We start from the raw sequence: 19,297 nt of genomic DNA on the forward strand, positions 1-19,297 counted from the left end.
TGTCTACATCATCTCATTCAATTACACTGTCTACATCTCCTCATTCAATTACACTGTCTATATCTCCTCATTCAGTTTCACTGTCTACATCTCCTCATTCAATTACACTCTCTATATCTCCTCATTCAATTTTACGTTCTATATCTCCTGATTCAATTACACTGTCTATATCTCCTCATTCAATTACACTGTGTACATCCTCTCATTCAATTTCACTGTGTATATCTCATCATTGAATTGCACTGTCTATATCTCCTCATTCAATTACCCTGTCTATATCTCCTCTGTTACGTACCCATGGGTGTCTCGTGCTTGTCACGTGACAGTGGTTTTAACGATATGCTGGACCTAAGTTAGTGGTCTTGTAATGGTGGAGTGACGTCTTTTTCCCGCCAATAGAGGTCATGTGACAGTTTTTTTTACAGGGTATAAATGGAGGACCACTCTCTGTGAGAACGGGCAGTTTGTGTCTGCATCTGCCATTTTGACTCCATGCCACTGCGTGGTCCAACATTATGACGCAGTCTGGTTGAAAGGTGGAGTTTTATTTAATGCATAATGTTTAATAGGTAATTGCTGGTAGTTTCCTTATAATACTGCCAGTTAAAAATCAGTGGAGAGTGAAGATCAGAGTTCTGGAGGTAAAAGATCAAGGAAAGTCGATTTTGACGTTGAAACTGGTTCGACCTTGTTTTATCCTCATTAGGAAGGAATTCGTTGGCTGTGCCCGTGGTGACCCCTGCAAATAATTGCAGAAAGGATTGGGTAGAGTTTTGTCAAGGAAAGGTCAGTGCCTTTAAGCCGTTTCATTTTCATCTTCGTAAATTCTCCAGGAAATGTATAGTTCGACTGGGAACCGCAACAACACGATGTGAATGAGAATTTAAATCGTCTACAAAGTCTCTCCTTTAATGGACTGAGAGCATTTTGAACTTTTACAGTACTATTTTGAAGAACTGTTTTTGCAACATATCTTTAAAACTGTTTTAACTTTATTCCTATTATAACTGTTTAAGCTGCCGCACAACATTTGATTTTCGGTTGCGTTAGTCATTTATTTACTTCTTGGGGCATTATTTTTCAGTGTTTAATAAATGTTTTATTTATTATAAAAACAACCCTGCCTCACTTATATATTTAATGTTGCTGAATCCGTAACACCTCATTCAATTACATGGTCTATATCTCTTCATTTAATTACAGTGTCTACATCCTCTCATTCAATTACACTGCCGACATCTCCTCAATCAATTACACTGTCTACATCCTCTCATTCAATTACACTGTCTACATCTCCTCATTCCATTACACTGTCTACATCCTCTCATTCAATTACACTGTCTACAGCTCCTCATTCAATTACACGCTCTACATCCTCTCATTCAATTACACTGTCTACATCTCCTCATTCAATTACACTGTCTACATCCTCTCAATCAATTACACTGTCTACATCCTCTCATTCAATTACACTGTCTACGTCCTCTCATTCAATTACACTGTCTACATCTCCTCATTCAATTACACAATCTACATCTCTTCAATCAATTACACTGTCTACATCTCCTCAATCAATTACACTGTCTACATCTCCTCATTCAATTACACTGTCTACATCTCCTCATTCAATTACACAATCTACATCTCCTCAATCAATTACACTGTCTACATCCTCTCATTCAATTACACTGTCTACATCCTCTCATTCAATTAAACTGTCTGCTTCTCCTCATTCAATTACACTGTCTACATCTCCTCAATCAATTACACTGTCTACATCTCCTCATTCCATTACACTGTCTACATCCTCTCATTCAATTACACTGTCTACAGCTCCTCATTCAATTACACGCTCTACATCCTCTCATTCAATTACACTGTCTACATCTCCTCATTCAATTACACTGTCTACATCCTCTCAATCAATTACACTGTCTACATCTCCTCATTCAATTACACTGTCTGTATCTCCTCATTCAAATACACTGTCTGCATTCACACATTCAATTACACTGTCTACATTTCCTCATTCAATTACACTGTCTACATCTCCTCAATCAATTACACTGTCTACATCTCCTCATTCAATTACACTGTCTACATTTCCTCAATCAATTACACTGTCTACATCCTCTCATTCAATTACACTGTCTACATCTCCTCATTCAGTTACATGGTCTATATCTCCGCATTCAATTATACTTTTTATATCTCCTCATTCAATTACGCGTTCTTCAACTCCTCCTTCAATTACACTGTGTACATCTCCTCATTCAATTACACTGCCTGTATCTCCTCATTTAATTACACTCACTACATCTCCTCATTCAATTGCACGGTCTCCTTTCTGTCATTCAATTACACTGTCTACATCGTCTAATTCTATTACACTGTCTACATCCTCTCATTCAATTACACTGTCTGCATCTCCTCATTTAATTATACTGTCTACATCCTCACATTCAATTACACTGTCTACATCTCCTCATTCAATTACACTGTCTGTATCTCCTCATTCAATTACACTGTCTGCATTCACACATTCAATTACACTGTCTACATTTCCTCATTCAATTACACTGTCTACATCTCCTCAATCAATTACACTGTCTACATCTCCTCAATCAATTACACTGTCTACATCTCCTCATTCAATTACACTGTCTACATTTCCTCAATCAATTACACTGTCTACATCCTCTCATTCAATTACACTGTCTACATCCTCTCATTCAATTACACTGTCTGCTTCTCCTCATTTAATTATACTGTCTACATCCTCACATTCAATTACACTGTCTACATCTCCTCATTCAATTACACTGTCTGTATCTCCTCATTCAATTACACTGTCTGTATCTCCTCATTCAAATACACTGTCTGCATTCACACATTCAATTACACTGTCTACATTTCCTCATTCAATTACACTGTCTACATCTCCTCAATCAATTACACTGTCTACATCTCCTCATTCAATTACACTGTCTACATTTCCTCAATCAATTACACTGTCTACATCCTCTCATTCAATTACACTGTCTACATCTCCTCATTCAGTTACATGGTCTATATCTCCTCATTCAATTATACTTTTTATATCTCCTCATTCAATTACGCTTTCTTCAACTCCTCCTTCAATTACACAGTGTACATCTCCTCATTCAATTACACTGCCTGTATCTCCTCATTTAATTACACTGACTACATCTCCTCATTCAATTACACGGTCTCCTTTCTGTCATTCAATTACACTGTCTACATCCTCTCATTCAATTACACTGTCTACATCCTCTCATTCAATTACACTGTCTGCATCTCCTCATTTAATTATACTGTCTACATCTCCTCATTCAATTACACTCTCTGTATCTCCTCATTCAGTTACACTGTCTGCATTCACACATTCAATTACACTGTCTACATTTCCTCATTCAATTACACTGTCTACATCTGCTCATTCAGTTACATGGTCTATATCTCCTCATTCAATTATACTTTCTATATCTCCTCATTCAATTACGCTTTCTTCAACTCCTCCTTCAATTACACTGTGTACATCTCCTCATTCAATTACACTGCCTGTATCTCCTCATTTAATTACACTGACTACATCTCCTCATTCAATTACACTGCCTATATCTCCTCATTCAATTACACTGTCTACATTTCCTCATTCAATTACACTGTGTTCATCCTCTCATTCAATTACACTGTCTACATCTCCTCAATCAATTACACTGTCTGCATCCTCTCATTCAATTACACTGTGTTCATCTTCTCATTCAATTACGCTGTCTACATCTCCTCATTGAATTACACTGTCTACTTCCTCTCATTCAATTACACTGTCTATATCTCCTCATTCAATTGCAGTGTATACATCCTCTCGTTCAATTATACTGCCTGTATCTCCTCATTTAATTAAACTGTCTACATCTCCTCATTCAATTACACTGTCTACATCTCCTCATTCAATTTCACTGTCTGCATCTCCTCATTCAGTTGCACTGTCTATATCTCCTCATTCAATTACCCTGTCTATATCTCCTCTGTTACGTACCCATTTGTATCTTGTACTAGTCATGTTACTGTGGTGTTGAAGATATGCTGGACCTAAGGTAGTGGTCTTGTGATGGTGGAGTGATGTCATTTTCCTGCCAGTAGAGGTCACGTGACAGTATTCTTTTTACTGGTATAAGATGAGGCCCCCTCCTTGTGAGGAAGGTCTGTTCTTCTCTGGATTTGCCATTTTGACTCCATGCCACTGCGTGGTCCAATATTATGACAAAGTTTGGTTGAACGGTGGAGTTTTATTTAATGCCTAAAGTTTAAAAGGTCATTGTCAGCAGTTTCTTTATGGTACTACCAGTTAATAATCAGTGGAGAGTGAAGATCGGAGTTCAGGAGCTAAAAGATCGAGGAATGTCTATTTCGAAGGTGAAACTGGTTCGACCTTGTCTGATTCTCATTCGGAAGGAATTTGTTATTTGCACCCGTTGTAAGCCCTACTAATAATAGCAGAAAGGGCTATGTTCAGTTTTGTCAAGGAAAGGTCAGTGCCTTTAAGCCGTTTCATTTTCATCTTCGTTAATTCTCCGGGAAAAGTATAGTTCGACAGCAACATGACGTGAAATGGAATTTAAATCGTCTAAAAAGTCTCTCCTTTAATGGACTGAGAGCATTTTGAACTTTTGCAGTACTACTTTGAAGAACTGTTTTTGCAACATCTCTTTAAGAACTGTTTTCGCTTTATTCCTTTAAGTGTTTAAGCTGCCGCACAGCAGCTGATTTCCGGTTGCATTAGTCGTTTGTTTACTTTTTTGGGGTTTTGTTTTTCAGTGTTTAATAAAGGTTTTAATTGTTATATAAACAACCCTGCCTCACTTATATATTTAATGTTGCTGAATCCGTAACACCTCATTCAATTACATGGTCTATATCTCTTCATTTAATTACAGTGTCTACATCTCCTCATTCAATTACACTGTCTACATCTCCTCCTGCAATTACACTGCCTGTATCTCCTCATTCAATTACACTGTCTACATCTCCTCAATCAATTACACTGTCTACATCTCCTCAATCAATTACACTGTCTACATCTCCTCATTCAATTACACTGCCTGTATCTCCTCATTCAATTACACTGTCTACATCTCCTCATTCAATTACACTGTCTACATCTCCTCAATCAATTACACTGTCTACATCTCCTCATTCAATTACACTGCCTGTATCTCCTCATTCAATTACACTGTCTACATCTCCTCATTCAATTACACTGTCTACATCCTCTCATTCAATTACACTTACATCTCCTCAATCAATTACACTGTCTACATCTCCTCATTCAATTACACTGTCTACATCTCCTCATTCAATTACAGTGTCTACATCTCCTCATTCAATTACACTGTCTACATCTCCTCATTCAATTACACTGTCTACATCTCGTCATTCAATTACACTGTCTACATCTCCTCATTCAATTACAGTGTCTACATCTCTTCATTCAATTACACTGTCTACATCCTCTCATTCAATTACACTGACTACATCTCCTCATTCAATTACAGTGTCTACATCTCCTCATTCAATTACACTGTCTACATCTCCTCATTCCATTACACTGTCTACATCCTCTCATTCAATTACATGGTCTATATCTCTTCATTTAATTACAGTGTCTACATCTCCTCAATCAATTACACTGTCTACATCCTCTCATTCAATTACACTGTCTACATCTCCTCATTCAATTACAGTGTCTACATCTCCTCATTCAATTACGCTGTCTACATCTCTTCATTCAATTTCACTGTCTGCATCCTCACATTCAATTACACTGTCTACATCTCCTGGAAACCTCTCTATTGCCCACTTGGTTTCATCAAACACATCAGCTGTAATATACTTTATCCCCTAATCCATATTATTGAGATATACTGCAAATGGCTGTGTCCGAGCTCTGATCTGCACAACATCCCTGTAGACACAGCCTCCCAACTACAGATGACCCAGGGCAAAGAGGTAGAAATGCAGATATTCAAAGAGGGTATCACGCGGTTTTCGATCACTCAAGGTGGAGCAGCTAATGATGGAGGGGAAAGGAAATAAAGTGACATTCAAGGAAGGATAATCATTGGATTTTTAAGGATATTGCAGGTTTATGAGATTGAAGGTGGTTACATTCATGTAGAGGGCAAATGAAAAAAAACAGAACAGGCCAGTGCAGTTAGTGGAAGCATCAGCAAATGAAAGTTAATTGTAGGACCGGGAAATGAATAAAAACGTAAGGCTGAGCCACAGCTTTTCACTCTTTGCTCCCTCTTTGAACTTTTACCAAACTGATAATATGACAGCGACAAATTTTAGTCATAACAGTGGTTCTAACATATATTCAATCATCAGCTGAGAACAGTAATTATCCATGTGGAATCATTTTATTCCAAGGAAAGACTGGTGGTATAGTAAAGGTTTCTATCACTGAATCAATACGAACCGAAACGTAACATTAACGGAGACAATGAGTTCTGCTGTCCCATCAGACCACTCCCATGTACAATGTGCTTATTACTTCCAAATTCCTTTGTGTCTTCCGCCATAGCCTCTCTCTCCCGACTGCCCACCCCCAGGAATGGGATCTCCGGTGAGAAACCAATGGGAAGAGAACACAAGACCAATATAGTGAAATAAAAACACCTAATTGCTACGTGATGGCTTTGGGTGATGAAAGTCAGTTCTGGCGATTGCATGTGCCATCCATGAAGACATTCCCCATCTGCCCGGCGTGAACTTTCTACAACATAAACTCTGGACAGGCTGATGGAACAAATCCAAGCTCCGCAGAAGAGAGACATCAGCCCAGTAATACAATGAGTTACATGATGGGGCTGCAGTCTCTAGTCTGTTGCTCTTGATCACATGGGCTTGCTTGATAAACAGTTTAAGAAGAACTGAATTACAATATAATTTCCAAAAAGGATTACACTCTGACACAGTGTTACTGCAGACTGCATTAATAATTTGACTGAATTCGAACGGTGTTATAATGTTTGCAATAAGCTCTCCGTGGGACTGTAGCACTCATGGCAGCTGTGGTTTAGTTAACTGCACTTAAGCCTATGAGTAAAAATTTCCTTGGTCCAAGTCCCACCCCGGAGGCCTGAGGACGAAACCTAGGCAGACCGACACAGAAAGAGAGAGGGAATACCTGCACTGTTGAAACTGCTGACTTATGTCAAATGAGGCCACCTCAAGAGCATGTAATGGACAGCACGGTGGCGTAGTGGTTAACACAATGCCTTACCGTACAGACGATCTGGGGTTCAATTCCCGCTGCTGCCTGTAAGGAGTTTGTATGTTCTCCCTGTGACTGGGTGGGTTTCCTCCGGATGCTCCAGTTTCCTCCCACAGTCCAAAGACGTACCAGCTGGTAGGTTAATTGGGCATGGTAAATTGTCCATGATTAGGCTGGGATTAGCTTGGGGGATTGCAGCTCGAATGGCTGCAAGGGCCTATTCTGCACTGTATCTCAATAAATAAAGGTGGGAGGACTCAGGTCTGGTGTCTAGGCTTATTTTTTCTTGTATTTACCACAGCACAGAAGAAGACACTCAGCCTGTCTTATCTATGTCAGCACCTGCAGAACAATCCTATCCAACCCATTCCTGTCATTGCACTGTATCTCTGGAACCTACTCTCTCTCACATACATTCAACATGCTTCAGATCTTTACTGCTATGCTGTAGGTATTTTATTTTAACATTTCTGAAAGAGCAGTCTGTTCTACTTTTCGCATGTTTGGGTTTGAGCTAAAGATAAGGGACCATGTTGTTCAACTTAGGAATGTTGTGCCAGCCAATCAGGATGGTGGAATTGGGAGAAGGACCTAGAAAACACTGGGCTGAGAGATTTTTGTAATGGATACTGGTGTGGGTTGAGGTAGTTTTGCCGGGAGCTGGGAAGATGGATGAGGATGCTGTCCCTGTTGCACGAAGTACTTTGTGCAGAAGACAGGCTTCAAGGAGGAAGGACCAACACTCCCACGAATTCGAATCTCTTGCTTGTTCGAGATGGATTTTGAGCAACATTCAGAAAATGGTGTGTGCTTTCATGCAGACCATGTGTCCAGCACAGGAGTTAAAGACAACTTTAAGAAGAGCTCTGACTTCTGCGCACATTTGGACTGGGTTAACCGTAATGGGCTCTTTTTATTTATTTTTTCTTCTCCCTACTAACTGTTCAATAAAGCTGAAATTTGTAAATATATTTTCTTTATAATTGTTTGCAATGTACAACCTGTTATTTCTTGCCGATGGCTAATTGCAGGGGGGCAGTATTCACACAGGATTCATACAGACTGGGGTTCGGGTGGGCAAGACAACCCAACCTCTTGGGTTTGGTGGGACACAAGTCATATGTGCCCTAGGTATACAGAGTCTGAGAAAGGTGGTTTTCTCATCGCTGAGTCCATTAGCTTGTTAGTGAGATGCCAACCAGCTGTGTCTCTAGGGACGCCCAGTGAAAAAGGTTTCATTGTGGGGTTTGATTCCCTGAATACTGTGTATTTGCCGTAAAAATTGATTAAGTGGTTTGTGTGTTTTAAGCCTGTGTTTAAACTAGTATCCGGGATAGTGATTAAAATACTTGATTATGGACGTCGCAGAGATTAAGTTTTGGAGCAATTCAAAGAGATTATCCACAACTAATGCTAGTGTTCTGAGTGGGGTGGAAATCTGCAGCAGAGATTTGGGTTTTATGTACCATTAAAGTATTAGGGAAAGTTACCCTCGTTGAACAGTGTTTTGATCAATTGGCTGATAAGGATGTTGTGTTAGTCCAGACTAGCAAGGACGTGATGGGTGTGCATCTACCTCGTACGATTGGGGTACCTGGAGAGGTGGGGCCGTGGGCCATCCATACTTTTAGAGAAGAGGGGAGAGTAGGTGAGGGTGATGAATTGGAAGATGAGTCTCCTGTAAGTGAGGGCAGAGACTTTAAAGACAAGTTGCTCAAGTTTCTGCAAGGAGAGGGGACGGAGCTGTCTGATGTGAAAGGTCTACAGAGTCTTTCAGTGGCTGATTTAAATTTTGGCTCATTTTGGCTTTTACCTCACTGTTTGATAAATGCAGAGAGACAGCGTTATTGTGGGCTGGGAGAGTTCTCTGGGGGCAAGCCCACACCCAATGGGGAAGAAGAATATGAGGCTTGGGCTGAGCAAACATCTCAGTTACTGGATGAATGGCAGAGATCAGATAATATGAACAAACTGAGATTGATAGAGAAATTAAAATGGCTGGCAGCTGATAGAGTGAGGTTCCTCAGGTCAGAAAATCCATTAGCTACATCAACAAATTATCTGCAAACTCTGGAAGATGCTTTTGGCACAGCTGAAAGTGCAACTGATCTTAGGATGAAGTTTAGGCACACATTTCAGGAGGAAGAAGTTGTCTGCCTCCATTTTCAGGTTGGAGAAGCTACTGTATTGTTTGTGCCACAAAGGGGGCATTCAACCATCTGAGAGAAATTGTTGAAGATGGAGCAAGTTGTGAAGGGCACACTGTCACATGATGGGATTGCTCATTCGAATGACCCACGAGATGCGCCCTCCCCCATCTTTCACCAAATTACCCAGAGAAGTTAGAAAGGAGGAAAACGCAATGGAGGAGTGGGAGGGCTCTGTCAGGAGGGCAAAATCCTTGGTAGTAGCCTCTGTTGCTGAAGAGACCCCTGATGCCAAACAAGCAAGGATTTTGCAGGATGTCGTGAAAGATCTGAGGGCTGAAGTATCTCAGATGTTATCGGTTGGTGCTACCACCAAGCATGACAAGGCTAATAGGAAGCCAGACCCACTGGGACACTGCTATGGAGCGGGGTCCCTCGACCAGGGAACTGACTGTTACAACTGTGCAGAAGATGGATATTTTAAGTGGGAGTGTGAAGGACAGGAAAATCTATGGAGGGACCCAGTAAAGAAATGGACTGGCGTTTTGGAGAGAATACATTCCTATCAGTGTATCAAGGGAAATACTAAAGTACAAAACACTATTCCTGAAGATTTAGAGGGACCAAGCTCTGATGTATCCATACGGATTGAAAGTGTTTATGTAAGAGCCACACTTGACTCAGGTTTTCAAGTTACTCTGCTTGATAGATCCTTTTACAACCAGTATTTGATGACACTTTGTACCCTTGAGTTTCGGCAGCTTAGTACTGATAAGTACCCATACGTAGGTTACTTGTCATTGAAGCTGGAGTATTTGGAAGCAGGTGTGGGAGTAACTCAGACTATTGACACACCAGTGTTGGTCTGTCCAGATCTGGTTACAAAGACTGGAGCTTCCATTCTTGTGGGAACGAATACTGCCGTTGTGAGAAGGCTCATGGGAGCATGCAAGGAGAGAAATGGAGAGAGCTTTTAGAAAACCTTGTCCATTCACCCTGTGTTCAGAGCTGCTTTTGAGAAGGTACAAGTTCCTTCTAAGCAGGATGATGAGCAGAAACAAGGAACTGTGTGTACATCTGGTCTAAGCCTGTCATGTTACATCCTGGAGGAGTAGCTAGTGACAGGAAGCCACAAATTTGCCAGAATGTCCGAGGAATGGAAAAAGAGATTAACTGAGAAGATGCTGGAATATGAAGATTTCTTTTCTACTGACAAGTCTGATGTTGGTACCTGCCACACTATTAGAGCAACCGAGGACACGCCTTTCTGAGAGAGCTCTCACTGGTAAACACCAGTGGAGGTTGAAGATGTTTGGCAGCACCGGCTTAAACTGAAGGAAGTTCAGTCATGGAGCAGAGGGACCTGAACTGCCGGAAGACACGAGTGACAGACAGGGGCAGGCGCCCTCTGGTAGACAGGAAGGGTCACAAGCAATGGTTGAAACTGGAGAAGCCAAAGATGGGACAAGGAGGTCTCAAAGAGTCAGGACACCCCCAGATAGACTGGCCTATGACACCCCAGGGGAACAGAGTGTTGCATCCATCCCCCTCGTGAGAACCGTCACTACCATTTACAAATGGATTGGAGGTCCTGACATCACAAAATTCCTTTGAAAACTGTGTTATCAATAATGGGTTGATAAATTTCAAAGTCATGAGTACATGACTATTTTTGGTGGGGGGAGAGTGTAACACCCTGGTTAATATTTTTACGGCTATGCTGTAGGTACTTCATTTTAACAGTTTTATGCGAGCAGTCTGTTCTGCTTTTAGCATGTTTGGGTTTGAGCTAAAGATAAAGAGGGCTATGTTGTTCAACTTAGGAAAGTTGTTTCAGCCAATCAGGATGGTGGAATTGGGAGAAGGCTCTAGAGAAGTTTTGTGACGATGCTGGTGTGGGTCAAAGTCTTCTTGGGGGGAACTGGGAGGAGACAGGAGGGAAGATGGCTGGGGATGCCATTAGTTGCACAAGGTGCTTTGTGCAGATGAACTGCACTGACACTCCCTTGGGGGAGTCTGTTTGTTCAAAATGGCTCTTCAGTGACATTGGGAAGGTGGAGTGTGCTTTCGGGCAGACCGTGACTCCAGCACATGAGTTAAAGTCAACTTCAAAATGAGCTCCAACTTATGTGTATCTTTGAGCTGGGTTAATGGTAATTGGCCTTTCATTTTTTTTTCTTTTTCTTACTAACTGATAAAGCTGAAATTTGTAAATATACTTACTTTGTAATTGTAGATGGTGTACGATCTGCTATTTCTTGCCGACAGCTAATTGTAAGGGGCAGTATTTGCACAGTATTCGCTCAGATCAGAGTTCGGATGGTTGAGACACCCCAGCTTCCCAGTTTTGGTGAGACCAAGTCATACCGACCGTAGATGTACGGAGTCTGAGAAAGGAGTTTTTCTCACCGCTGAGTCCAGTGGCTGTTCATGAGAAGCCAATGAGCCCCATCTCTAGAGATGCCCGGTAAAAGGGTTTTCATATACACCAACTTACATTTACTTCTTCTGCCACTTTCCTGTTCTATTTTGCAACCTACCAACTGCCATGTCATTGGGATGTGGGAGAAGCCAGGTTACCTCGAGGGAAACCCATACATTCACTGGCAGAATGGACAGACTTCTCACAAGCAGCACTGGAGGCAAGAATGGAACTTTGCTTCCCAGAGCTGTGGAGGCAAAAACCAAGAAAGACAGTCTTTGCTGAGTATTTCCCATTGTTTCCTGCTTTTATTTCCAATCTTTTTTAGCTTTTTGCTTTTCCCTCAAGGCTTTGCTCAACTTACCAAATCTATAAATAATTTGGGCACAGTTTTACTGTTTGTTTAATCACTTTCAGAATTCACACAAGTGACAAGAAGGAAGAAATCCTTGCTAAACTCAAAATGTTACAAACTGTTTCAAAGTCAGTGAAGTACTTTATTAATGGGAAGTATCTTTATTATTGGGAAGTGTCTTTATTAATGGATTCAATAGGTACATTTAATGTCAGAGAAATGTATACAATATATATCCTGAAATTCTTTTTCTTCACAAACATCCATGAAAACAGAGGAGTGCCCCAAAGAATGAATGACAGTTAAACGTTAGAACCCCAAAAACCCCCCAACTCCCCCCTCCTACATGTAAACAGCAGCAAGGCAACAATCCCCCCTCCCCCACCAGCAAAAAGCATCAGTGCCCCCCACTGAGCACCCCAGTGTGCAGCAAAGCATCAATAAAAACACAGACTTGAAGTATCCCAAAGACTACTCGTTCACACAGTAATTCGACATACCACAGGCTCTCTCTCTCTCACTCTCCCTAACAAGGGAAAAAGAGGCGTCCCTGTTTCACAGTGAAATGGGAGACATAACAAAACAACACGCTGATTTATGGTGAGCTTTCTTCCAAGCTCTGTGCCCAAAATGCTCGGGTCTCTGGGCACACAGCCAGCAGCCAGCTTGCTGCTTTCGACTTTCCATGTACTCCCACGACACATCAGGTAGCGGCACCGACCTCGAATCAGCCCGCCTCCAGAGCCACGAAAATCCGGTATCCTGAAGGCGCACTAGTCTTCTAGGCCGCATCCTGGGCTTATTGAAAAGCAGCAGTCGTGAGGCCCTGAGAGCGGGTCTTATTTCCACAAAGAACCAAATTCAGCTTGTAACTCCGGGTCAGTGTCTTCAAAAGAACCCTGAAAATGAAAAAAAAGAGATATTAAAGATAGCAATAGAGTTGTTTCTGAAGATGGAAGCAAAGGAGTCATCATCCTAAGCTCCACCCTTCCCTAACGAGAAGTGTCTTTATTATTGGGAAGGATTAAGCTGTTTATGTATAGTAAGCTCCCACAGACAGCAACGTTGTTCACTGCTTCTAGAGTTGTAAAGCACAGAAACAGTCCCTTTGGGTCACAGTCTCATGCCAATCATTTTGTCCACCTACGCCAATCCCATCTTCCTGCATCAGGATTGTATCCTTCTGTGCCTTTCCTATTTAGAACTATAAGATAGAGGAGCAGAATTAGGCCGTTTGGCCCATTGAGTCTGCTCCGTCATTTCATCATGGCTGACCCATTTCCCTCTCAGCCCCAGTCACCTGCCTTCTCCCCGTATCCTTTCATGCCCTGACTAATCCAGAATCTATCAACCTCTGCCTTAAATACACCCAATGACTTGGCCTCCAAAGTCAACTGTGGCAATGAATTCCACAGATTAACTATTCTCTGGCTACAGAAATTCCTCCTCATCTCTGTACTAAATGCATGTCCTTCTATTCAGAGGCTTTGTCCTGTGAGTCTTAAGACTCTCCCACCATAGGAAACATCCTTTCCACATTCACTCTATTGAAGCACTTCAACATAGGATAGGTTTCAATGAAATCCCTAAATGATTTCTACTGAGATTTGCCTGCATCACCACTGACAGTGCTCTCTCATGGAAGAGTTAGATTTTATTAATATTGACATCTCAAATCAAGAATTACTTCGAAGTTTGTTTGCTTCTCTTTATAGCTCCGCCAAGCATACTGTCAGCAGTCTGATCTAGACTAGGATCCCAGCCACATATCTCTCCTCAAAATCAAGTGGTCACCAGGCTTGACAAAATTCTGCAAGTACAGAAGTTGTTCCTAGGTTTATGAATCAGAAACAGGCAAAAGCTAGCAGTACAGCACCTAACAGAAGACAGGAAGTCTCCAGGAGTGTCCGTCATATATGCCTCTGCAATTGCAGCCAAGTGCCCCCTCCAAGGGCAATTACAAAATTCACATTCTTCTGTATTTGGAATTTTTCCATTTTTCTGTTTACATTTTCTCTTTATCTCTGATGATGTGTGAGCTCCATATCAGTCCTGGGATGGGAAATAAATATTTACTTGAAGTCTGTGCGATTAAAAGGCAGAGATTTCCAGCAGAGGCAGCTGAGGCGTGTGACCCTAACAATCCAGATTGTACTCTGAAGTGATCAACCAGGTTCTAGCAAATTGTTTCAGCTCTGTATGAAGCAAGCTCACCAACAGCATTCGTGAGGTAATCTGGGATGGGAAATTTATGCCAGCTTTGCCTGTGCCTTTGGGAACCATTTTCAAAGATAACTCTCAGTCATCCATTACAATGGGAGCATTTGGATCCGATTTAAAATATTCATTCATTCATTTTGTTTATCTATTTATTTGTTTGTTTGTTTGTTTGTTTATTTATTTGCATCCAGTGTGGAGTAGGTCCTTCTGGCCCTTCAAGCTGTGCCACCCAGCAATCCCCCAAATTAATCCTGGCCCAATCACAGGACAGTTTACAATAACCAATTAACCTATCAACTGTTACGTCTTTGGAATGTGGAAGGAAAGTGGGGCATCCTGAGGAAATCCACACAGTCAAATCATTCAAGGTTCATTTATTATCAAAGAATGTATAAGGTATACAACCTTGAGATTTGCATGCTCACAGGTAGCCACAAAGCAAAAAACCCAATGTGCAAGAGAAAGAAAAGAAGCTAAAAATCATGCAAACAATTAAAGCAAAATGGAGTTTTCAGATCTGAATCCCAGAGCAGCCTGGAGTAGGCCTGAAGCCTCACTTATCAGCTCATCATATTAACAGGCACGGGGCTCAGCAGCTGGGGCAGTCTTCAAAGCCTCAGTGCCATGGAGATGACCATCACAGACAGCAAGTGAAATTGGCTCTCGCCCTGGATCCCGACACCCCATCTTTTTAGTCTATCTGGGTTGGCGTTTAAATTGACCCAACAATGGAACAGTGAAAGGCTCTGCGCCCTGCCAAGGACAGTGAAGATTGTGAAGAGCCAGTGAAATCAGGTCTCTTCTCTGATCTGGGCTGGCGTTTCAATTGTCTAAACAGTGAATCGTACCTTGCACTAGGACCCGGCTGCAGCAGAAGTTTCCAGGCCTTGACTTGCTCCAGGCCCAGATTCCACACCCAGTCCAAAGCCACTTTCAAGCACTTCAGATCAGCTTGGCATCCAGAGCGATCCAACCTTGCACCCGGGCCAGTTGAAAGAGCATCAGAACTTCTTAACCCAGGCCCTGACTTCTCACTTCAGAGCCCAGAACAACCCAACCTCGCTCCCAGGGCATCTGAACTCCATCTGCAATGATTCTGCACAGTCACGGGGAGAAGGTACAAACTCCTTACAGGCAGTGGCAAGAATTGAACCTGGGTCACCTTTACTGCAAAGCAAAGTGCTAACCACTACGCTACCATGCCACTTTGGCTTTTATCAGTAAACGTGGTCACAAAATTATGAAAAAATGATCAATCAACAGTTCATATCTAGAAGTGCACTGTTTAGTAATGGGACTAAAATTGCAGCTGATGTGACTTATTAACAGGGACCTCAGAGGTCTTGAAACTAGGGCGTGCGTTATGGTGAACACTTCTCAAACAGAATCCTTCCCTCCAACTGGGCATAGTGTGAAGAGTTAATGCTTCCACTGAAATAATAAACAGTTCCCTTTTAAATTATAGTCAAAGCGCTGTTGTCGACAGAACTCCAAAGCAAGTTGAATTTCAGCCTCTTCAAATTCTGATGCTGACAGATTAATTTAAAAAGTAAAACAATACAGATTTCCTGCCTTTTGATTTTATTTCCCCCAGCTGTTTTCTCAGCCTCGATCTCCAACAGCCGGCCTAATTCATTTTCCACTGCATTGCATTCAGGTGAACTGTGGTGGTTTAGCCAAGGATAGAGTTATAAAAAAGTACAACACAGAAACAGCCCTTCAACCCATCTGGTCCATGCCAAGCCATTTAAACTGCCTACTCTCATGGATTTGCACCAGGACCTTAGCCCTCCAAACCACCGCCATCCATTTACCTATCCAAACTTCTCTTAAATACTGAAGTCAATCTGTATGCACCTCATACCACACTCTCACGAGTGAAGAAGTTTTCCCTCAATTTCCCCTTAAACTTTTCAAAACTCACTTCATTAAATCATAGAGCACAATAAGAGACCATCTGGCCCTTTTTGATGGTACTGACTCCCAGAAAGAATCATCCAATCACATTCACGTACTTGCTTTTCCCTTGAATGAGGCGAAGCTTAGGAGGGTTAATGGTGCCTAATGACAACTCCTTTGCTTGCATCTTCGGAAACAGCTCTATTTCTATCTTTAATATCTCTGTTTTTCTCTTTCAGGGTTCTTTGGAAGAGCATGACCTGGAGTTACATGCTGACTATGATTCTTTGCAGGAATGGGACCTGCTCTCTGGGTTCCATACTGGCCGTTGTTCGGCCCGCCAAAGGCTCGGCCTAAGAGTCTGGCTCGAATTCAGAAGCCTAGGATCTTGGGGCTCTGGAGTCACGGTGTCACGACAGGAGACCTGTATGTTGTTGGGGGACTTGGAATATCTGCTGTGTGCCTGGCAACTCGGGATCTTTGCAATTTTCAGGCACAGAGCTGGAAAAAAACCACATATCGAACTTTTGTCATCTGTCATGTCTCCCCGCTTGCTGGGAAAATAGAGACACCCCTTTCTCCCTTATTAGGGAGAGAGAGAACCTACAGTAGAAACATAGAAACATAGAAAATAGGTGCAGGAGTAGGCCATTCGGCCCTTTGAGCCTGCACCGCCATTCAGTATGATCATGGCTGATCATCCAACTCAGAACCCTGTACCTGCTTTCTCTCCATACCCACTGATCCCTTTAGCCACAAGGGCCATATCTAACTTCCTCTTAAATATAGCCAATGAACTGGCCTCAAGTGTTTCCTGTGGCAGAGAATTCCACAGATTCACCACTCTCTGTGTGAAGAAGTTTCTCCTCATCTCGGTCCTAAAAGGCTTCCCCTTTATCCTTAAACTGTGACCCCTCATTCTGGACTTCCCCAACATCGGAAACAATCTTCCTGCATCTAACCTGTCCAATCCCTTTAGAATTTTATGCGTTTCAATAAGATCCCCCCTCAATCTTCTAAATTCCAGCAAGTATAAGCTCAGTCGATCTAATCTTTCTTCATATGAAAGTCCCGCCATCCCAGGAATCAATCTGGTGAACCTTCTTTGTATTCCCTCTATGGCAAGAATGTCTTTCCTCAGATTAGGGGACCAAAACTGCACACAATACTCCAGGTGTGGTCTCACCAAGGCCTTGTACAACTGCAGTAGAACCTCCCTGCTCCTGTACTCAAATCCCTTTGCTATGAATGCCAACATACCATTTGCCTTTTTCACCGCCTGCTGTACCTGCATGCCCACTTTCAATGACTGGTGTACAATGACACCCAGGTCTCATTGCATCTGCCCTTTTCCTAATCGGCCACCATTCAGATAATAATCTGTTTTCCTGTTCTTGCCACCAAAGTGGATAACTTCACATTTATCCACATTAAATTGCATCTGCCATGAATTTGCCCACTCACCTAACCCATCCAAGTCACTCTGCAGCCTCTTAGCATCCTCCTCACAGCTAACTCTGCCGCCCAGCTTCGTGTCATCTGCAAACTTGGAGATGCTGCATTTAATTCCCTCGTTTAAATCATTAATATATATTGTAAACAACTGGGGTCCCAGCACTGAGCCTTGCGGTACCCCACTAGTCACTGCCTGCCATTCTGAAAAGGTCCCATTTATTCACACCCTTTGCTTCCTGTCTGCCACCCAATTCTCTATCCACATCAATACCATACCCCCAATACCGTGTGCTTTAAGCTTGCACACTAATCTCCTGTGTGGGACCTTGTCAAAAGCCTTTTGAAAATCCAGATATACCACATCCACTGGCTCTACCCTATCCACTCTACTAGTTACATCCTCAAAAAATTCTATAAGATTCGTCAGACATGATTTTCCTTTCACAAATCCATGCTGACTTTGTCCGATGATTTCACCGCTTTCCAAATGTGCTGTTATCACATCTTTGATAACCGACTCTAGCATTTTCCCCACCACCGATGTCAGGCTAACCGGTCTATAATTCCCCGGTTTCTCTCTCCCTCCTTTTTTAAAAAGTGGGGTTACATTAGCCACCCTCCAATCCTCGGGAACTAATCCAGAATCTAAAGAGTTTTGAAAAATTATCACTAATGCATCCACTATTTCTTGGGCTACTTCCTTAAGCACTCTGGGATGCAGACCATCTGGCCCTGGGGATTTATCTGCCTTTAATCCCTTCAATTTACCTAACACCACTTCCCTACTAATATGTATTTCCCTCAGTTCCTCCATCTCACTAGACCCTCGGTCCCTTACTATTTCCGGAAGATTATTTATGTCCTCCTTAGTGAAGACAGAACTAAAGTAGATATTCAATTGGTCTGCCATGTCCTTGTTCCCTATGATCAATTCACCTCTTTCTGACTGTAAGGGACCTACATTTATCTTGACCAATCTTTTTCTTTTCACATATCTATAAAATCTTTCACAGTCAGTTTTTATGTTCCCTGCCAGCTTTCTCTCATAATCTTTTAATGTATGTCAAATACCGAGTGAGATGCAAAACCTTTGGGCTAATTGCAAGTCTGTGTCTTTGCTGTTGCTTTGCTAATGCTTGAGAGTTCGGTGGTGGGTGCCCATGCCTTTTTGCCAGTGGGGGGAGGGGTGATTGCTGTTCATCGCCACTTACATGCAGGAGGGATACTTTGGGGTTCTAACATTTAACTGTCGTTCACTCTTTGGGGCACTCCTCTGTTTTCGTGGATGGTTGTGAAGAAAAAGCATTTCAGGATGTATATTGTACACATTTCTCTGGCATTAAATTGTACCTTTGAATCTTGGAACCTTTGAACTTTTGTTTGTGTCAGGTACTGTATATTATACTTTTGGTCCCTTTATAAGTAACTATTGAATTAACAGTCCATCAGGCACTGCATTCCATAATACCCTGACCTACAGTGCTGATCTCTGTGTC

This window comes from Hemitrygon akajei, chromosome 5 (genome assembly GCF_048418815.1).
Source record: "Hemitrygon akajei chromosome 5, sHemAka1.3, whole genome shotgun sequence".
Classification (NCBI taxonomy): Eukaryota; Metazoa; Chordata; class Chondrichthyes; order Myliobatiformes; family Dasyatidae; genus Hemitrygon; species Hemitrygon akajei.